Here is a 7,836-nt window from a genome sequence, read left to right on the forward strand (position 1 = left end):
TTCCACATCAGAGGAGGGTCATCTAATGAAAGTGATATGGGAGGCGGCAAGTCAACTCTTCCATGAGACCTACAGCTACCCATAACTCCCCTCTCTGCATAGACCTGCGGAGGCATTTATGTGCAGCTTTCTCTGTGATCTTTCATTCGGACTGGCAGTGCAGCCCATCGCTCAGTCATTCCTTTGGATTTATCAAGTGAAAGAACCACAAAATTCACATTAAACCTGTATGATCCCACACACCCGTCGACGAGACAGAGTCAAGTATTGAATATTGTCTTTTACCTGATTGGTTAATCCTAAAATAGTGATTCCATCATTGCTCTCAGTGCAGGATTGAGGTTCCTCTTTGCCTGGTTAACAGGTGGCATTTATTGTAGGAGCTGAAATCAAGTAACTTTCTTATGTTCATTCAGTTTTATGACAACTGAAACAAATATGTGAAATAGAACAACCGAATTTGCGAGCTGGAGTCTATTAAAGCACAGTAGAGGTCATGATGTGAAGCAGGAGGCAACTGAACTGATTAAACCAGTTGATATTCAGCACAGTAACCAGACTGTCTGTCCCACTGATGAGCAGATGCTGGCTGTGATACACACTTGTGTTGGATGAAAAAGAAAAGATTTAGCTGAGACATTTTCAAATCAGTTAGCATCAACATTCAACAAAAACAAAAACACCTGTTTGTACTTTTTTGTTGCTTCGCAAAGAAATGAAGATTGCTCACAAAAATACTGTATTTTGAAAGCATAGCTCATGCATATGGAACAGAAACGAAATGAGGCCGGCCTAGTTGTGTCCTCTCTTGTGCTGGAGGTTTTGAATTATGAATATTCATTCGTTCCTTTTCCATTAGCCTGCAATGACAGTTTAATTTACTCTAAAAATGGGCACACTGGTCCAGCTGGCGTTGTGTTTGACTTTTGGATTAAAGTCAGGCAGTTTGGCCAGATTGTTGCCCTGCAGGAACCACCGAGTTGACACAGTCGCTTGTAGCCATGACGACGGATATTCACAAACATCCCAGGAATTGCTTTCAGGGCACTTTTACTATGCCTCCATTCACTTTGCTCCAAATCTCCCTTGACTGATGGGTCATGACTGGGTTTAATCCACACTCCTCTCTGAGAGCAAAATGCAACAACAACAAGCACGTCTGTTTTTTAAAAAGCCTTTGTCATCGTCTAACTGCTATTGTGCTTTAGGGGACATGATGCAGGCTCCACCGGCCGTTCATGGGAAGTCTGGAAAAAAAAAAATCAGGAGAGATAGCATCAGGGATGTGGAGGTTTTCCTGGGTGTTTCCTTCCACTGGAACAGTCAGGAGTCATTAATAAAAAGCTTTAGAGGCTGAGCTTCAAAGACGTGACCACAACATCAGCGCCCACGCTTGGACTGCAGATCTGCAAGACTTACACCAAGGGATCTGACTGCAGTTGTGTGTGCACATGCACGCTGCAGACGCCTGTCCCTGTTGGTGCTAGCCCTGTGTGAATTGTTAGCCTGTATTTGGTCATGGGTCTCAGTAGATATAGCTATTTAAGACCTACATTTGATGCATGTGTGACATTTCACAGCCACAGTTATTGTGACAGGCGCATTCATTCACTAAACCGAATTAGACTTAGACCTAGACTTAGGCTCGACTTTATTGATCCAAATTTGGGAAATTGTTTTGTTACAGCAGCAGGTCAAACAATACAGAATACAACTAAGAGAAAAGAGCGTTCTTGAAAGATTTTAAATAAGTATATAAACTTTGAATTGGAGTAATTCTTTAAATATAACTAAGTATAGAAAATGTATAAAATATAACTAAGTATATAAACAAATATTAACAGCTCGCTACTGAGAAAACCCCCAAAATACCTTGAAATAATAAGGCTGTTAAAACTGACTGTGATGATGGCTTAAATCAATAGCTTCTTTCAACTAGTGGCCGCAATTTTACTGTAGCAAGCTGCTATCTGCAGCAAAAAAAAAAAAAATCTCAGATAAACACGCTATATGCTACCTGCCCTTCAGCCCAGCTACAGCTACAGCTGGCAGACAAAGTCAGCAGCTAGCTGGTGAACAAGTGGAGTATTAAGCTGCTAAAAAAACAGGTATTCTTCAAGAGTTGGTGGAGACCAAAACAGAGCACCTACATCTTACCTTCACTCATAAAACGAGATACTTGAACTTCTTCACTTGGTGCAGTGACTCACTCCCAAACAAAGGGGGCGATCCACTCGCTGGTGCTCACTCTCATCCCTGATGCTTCACACTCACTAAAGTTCTGCTCACACTAGGATCAAACGGGATATCGAGCTTCATTGTGGCTGATATTTGGCTCACATTTTAAAACCTTATTCAGCCAACAAGAAAGTTGAGTGGGTCAAACCTAATTGGAGCTAAAAAGTGAACGCGTTAGAATAAGTTTGGGTCAGATTAGTACTGATGAACGTCTGAGTGTGCCTGCATGCTTGACTGCCAGCAGCCAGCCTCATTCCTGCAGCTGCTGCAGAGGAATGTCATGTTAGCTTTAGTGCTTAAAGAGTGGTTTGATCCTAGAGCTCATCATAGATTTCACCCTCCATTACCTCCATGTGGCCCTGGATGATGCACCTCATCGGGCCAGCTGGATCCACAGCAGATCGGGTCTACATGCGGCCCAGTGAGCTGAGATCACTGAGAAAATGACAGATGGAGGGAGGGAGAGAGGGAAGGATGTGTCACAGAGTTTCCTGAATGTGACTGAGTTTGTGTCTCATGTTGTTGGTCAGCCTGTCAGCTGTGACTCACAAGTAGGAAGGATGTTCCTCATCCACTTTGATGCCGACTTTTGCCACTAATAGACTGCTGATCACAGCAACTTTATGTCCGACACAGTTCGCTGGCTTGATTATGATTAGCATGTGAAGGCCAACACCAACGCTGATATTATGTGCTGAATTCAGTAAAAAATCAGCACATTTGGACTCTTTATGTGTCAGTTTTCCCAACTGCACTTCCTTCATGTTTGCTGTCACGTGTGAACATGGAACCAAGTCTTCTCACTGGCTGCAAGAGGTTGAGTGAGGAAAAAAAGCATCCCTCTGTTTTTACTGAGAAGTCTCTCATTTCCCAAATTATGAAATCACTGGGCTCTGCCTGAAAGATGTCTGGCACAGTGTATTTTTAAAGTTCACCATATCAACTGATAGAGTCATCAATGTTGTGTCCACATCTTGTTTCCACTGTCTCAGACGGCTGTACACTGTCTGTCTAACGCTATCAGTACACTATTGTTTGCTAATACAAAATGGAGGAAACGAGCCATGCCAAATGGATAATCATGACACCAAACATCTGAGAAGTGATGTGGAAACACTTGGGATTCAACACAGTATGGGGAAACACTGGGGCTAAAGGTATAGCTGTTTGCTAACTTAGTAAAATGCTTAATAGTAGCGTTGTCATGCAGTTTGTCCCCTTATACTTCTAACTCAGCCAAGCATATATTTTTCTTTTTTTGGTAATGTTGTAGCTCTTTTTCAAAGTCCTGGCACTTCCAATCAGATTTATTACACACAAACTGAAAATACCATCAGTGAAAGTCTTCAGTTTTCCCTGAATTTCATTTCTTTCGGGGTGGAGAAACAGACGCTCAGGAGAATTTTCCATTGACACCCAAGCTAATGAAATTGATGGGCCATCTTACTGCTGCTAAACGAAGAAATAAATCAAGACATAAAGCATGAAAACAGAATATACTGCCCGCTTTCAGTTTTTCTATTGAGAGAGGAATCTCCATCCTATCAGCGGTGGATGTCAGAGCTGGCTGGTGCCTGGCTTCTCACACATCGGTCACCCTGATATGGATGTGTGTGTTTGTGTACGTACTGTTAGAAAACGTCTGGCACGGGGCCGCGCTCTCTCATGTCCGGCGTTTGGAATTCCTCAGCCGTGAGCTCAGCCGCTCCGTGCCGGCCGGCGCTCCGGTGGTTTTGTCCTCTCTCTGGGCCCGGGGCAGCTCTCGCTCACTCCCTCGCCTCATTAGCCTGCTACAATGAGGCGGGCATGCCAGGAATGTGAGAGTGCATTCTTCCTTGTACCCCCCAACTCCCCACCAGTAACCTCCTCAGCACCTTCTGGGTCTCCTTTAAACACTCACTGTCCCCCCCACTGCCGTCCTCACACACACTCCTCCACATCTCACATAGCATCCCCTTCACACAGCTCCTCATCCCCCCTTTGGTTCCCCTCCTCACCAGGCTCAAACCTCCCACCTCAGTGTTCTTCTCTGCCGAACTATCAGAGTTTTCTTACATCTCACGTTCGTACCAATCACAGGGAGATAAGACTCGAATCCTCCCCGTGATTTACTGCATGTTTTTGTATCAGAGCAGATTCACTGTGGCAACATCTGTGTGAGAGGTGAAGGCATTCTCTTCGTGTTGTATCGACTCGAGTGATAGTTGTCACACATACCCAGACTCTCAGTTCATCATTCAGGATTTAGTAATGTTCTCTGAGTAATAGCCACAGTGCATTCAGTGCACAAACAGGGTGAGGAAACTGTAATTTAGCATCGGAAACTGTAGTCGATGAATCATCAGGGAAAGGAAAGGAAATTAAACCAACAGGCCCTCAGTAGAAAACAATGCAAGATAAAACTCTGCTCTTGTACAAGTCTACTTGGCATCAAAACACTGAAGGAAAGCTAGATTTCTGCTATGCTCTTGCCAGAAGGCTATTTTCTATGCTACATTTTTCTATTTGTGAAAACATGTATTACTGTAATTGCTTCATTGACTATAGGGGCAGTGAGCAAGCTGTAAAGTCAAAAGTCTAAGGTCACTGCAGCCTAAAAAAAAAACATAAATCAAGAATTCATCCACTTCTTATGAAAAAATTCACTCAAGTGTCTCATAGGATAAAATGAAGATGTGATTTATATCCAACAGGTCAAAGGTCAGCTTCACTGTAACATCACAATGTTGTACAGAAACACGTTTCTGGCCATTATTCAGCACCATAATTGCTTTGCAGCAACATCCATACTTGAAGCATTGTCGTCCAGCACAAGCTCATTGGTTCTGCTGATGTTGAGCTTCAGGTGATTGTTGTTGCACCATGTGATGAAGCTCTCTCTCTATACTCCTCTGGAAAAAGAAGACAGCATGTTTCTCACTGGACATCATTCACTGGACTCATACATGTCACTATCGTAAGAACTTCCATTTCACCAGAAAATACACTTACTTCCTTTTATCAAGTCCCTTCAAAGTCTTCACTTTATGTATTATATGAGTCTGGACAGACATGGATTTAGATGAAACTAGACTGGCTGGAGGAATCATACAACCATGAGGTGGTAATTCTAGTTTTATCTTAACATTTTTTTTTTTTTTACATTTTTAGCTCATCCACACCATATGAAGACATGCCATATCAGCAGCAGTAAGCATGGATGGACAGACAACTGACACTGAGAACCGGGGGCGTGATTTCTGATGCAAATTGAATTAGTCTCATTTAAAGGTCAATGAAATCCCTTTTAGTCCCTTTTTCTGGACAAAAAGAATGCCAATATGTTTTTTAATGTGTCATTAACAGATTATCATGATTAAAAGACAGAAAAAAGTTGCGTGCATCTGATTGACCACAAATGGCTTCTTGTAAAGGCCAGACAGTGTGTTGATAGTGGGACTGAAGAGTAAGGACCACACCAGCATCTAACCAGACCAAAGGGACATTCATAGTTGTGTTTAAATGCTGTTTAATGTGCTGTAGCTGAGCCCAAACTGATGTTAGCGGTAGACTTCTCCTCATTCAACAAGCTGAGGCAAAGCACATGACGTGTGTTCATGTTTGTAAGCTAGATAGGAGGGAGCCTTTAGCGGGAAAGCGAATGCGGGTTGTTGTTCAGAGTGTGGCTCTTGTGTAGCAGCTGCTGTCGGCCTCAGTGTGACCATCTCTCTGATAGAACGTCAACGTTACTGCTTCATGCAGGATTTGATTGGCTGTCTCAAAGCAAGGTGTTCGCCTACATAGATGGATACCAGCTGCTATCAAATTAATGCAAAACTAGGGAGTGGAATTATAAAACCAAAAACTGTAATATATTCATTTCTCCCACTTGATTTGTGATTGTTTTTTCCTCAAAAGAGATGCAGAACAAGTGTTTTTCAGAGCTGCAATTTAATTTAATTCCAAACTTTGCCACCAATACCATACATTCTGCTTCATTACAGCTTAATGATGTTAAAACAAAATGAAATGTAATGCTTTTTATGGCCAGCACCATTTCGTCGAATGGAGCTCATTTTACAGACAAGTCAGCCTGACATGAGCAACATCTTTGGAATCTTCTGTATGGTGCTGCTGTGGGTTTGAACAGTGTTTGGCCGCACTACATGAGTTTGTACTGACTGATCCACCAAAGGAACAGTGTTGTTGACACAGCTTTTGGAGACTTTCAGGCAGTTACTTAAATAAACTGAATTCATCACCTTTGCTCTGGACAGATGAGGGCAAACCAGGGATGATTCCAAGTTGCAGTACACTCTAGCCCACTCAAAAATGTACCAATCTGTCAAAAAATGGAGACATTTCTCCAGCTTGTTGTGTGAGCAGAGAACCTGTCCTCTGCTCATGTCTCTCTCTCTGCCTTTGCATGTTTGCATCATGTTCAGCTGTGGGGATGAGCAATATTTGATAGCGTAATTGCTGAAGTGTGAATTTCAGATCTTTCATCAGGTCTTCGATGTTAGCTGCTCGGCTCTGCACAGCATGCATAGTATGGAGGAGGAGGCCTGACATGAGAGTAATGATAAGACACAGAACACTCATCTTGTTATCAGAAGCCTGGTACCAAGTGGAGCTGCATCTGGAGCCTTAAGTACAGTATGCGTGTGTGTGTTTCAGTGTCAGGAGGTTCTGCTCCGAGCAAAAGCCTCTTTCCTCTGCTTTGACTGTGAGGAGCTTTGTTGTCAGCCCTTCCTCCTTCAGTTCACACCGCCATGCAATCATCTTCCCCTTTCAGAATGGATGTGGAGGACGAGGGGTCAAAGGTTAAAGGGAGGAAGGAGGTGACGTGGGATAGCCTAAGAAAGGAGTGGAAGGATGGTGTGTGTGTGTGTGTGTGTGTGTGTGTGTGTGTGTGTGTGTGTGTGTGTGTGTGTGTGTGTGTGTGTGTGTGTGTGTCCTGGAAGAACATTCTCCAGACACTATGCCAGAGAGGAGCGGAGGAGCCTCAGAGGAATCAGTGACAGCAGGGGTCGAGCTGATAGACAGATACCTCTATCTGCCTGCGACAGGACGCATTGAGCACGGGTTTATCTGGAGGTGCTACTACATGGCTACGTCTCTGTTGTCCAGCTCCACACAGATATCACTGTCCGCCGCAGCCTTCCCTGATGAATAACACTCTGTTTTTGTGAAAAGCAATCTCCCCGGGCAATTTCCAACTCACCTTTTCTTTGGAAAACATCAGCAACAATTAGATATTTACTTAATAGTGGCAATGATCTGTGAATGACATTTTGTGGTGGACGCTGAATTAACTGTCTGCTCAAACCAGGTATATTTTCAAATTTCGTCCATTCAAGTAAAGACTCCAGTGCCTGGTAAGACCTTTCACCTTAGACTTCAGACTTCATCAGCTCGACATTTGGTCAGTCCTTCCAAGAAGTCCTCATACCTTTACAAAACCAGTTCTTTTCTGCATCTCTATGGTTACGGTTTGACAGTTGAGATGAAAGCGAAGTGTCTGACTTTAATGCAGGAGACTAGAGTTTGCATCCTGTCAAAGACTTGCAATCATTATTCACCTTTTCAGTAAACGTAATCACAGACTTCTCCTAACCT

Source organism: Chaetodon trifascialis, chromosome 22, assembly GCF_039877785.1.
Source record: "Chaetodon trifascialis isolate fChaTrf1 chromosome 22, fChaTrf1.hap1, whole genome shotgun sequence".
NCBI classification, from domain to species: domain Eukaryota; kingdom Metazoa; phylum Chordata; class Actinopteri; order Chaetodontiformes; family Chaetodontidae; genus Chaetodon; species Chaetodon trifascialis.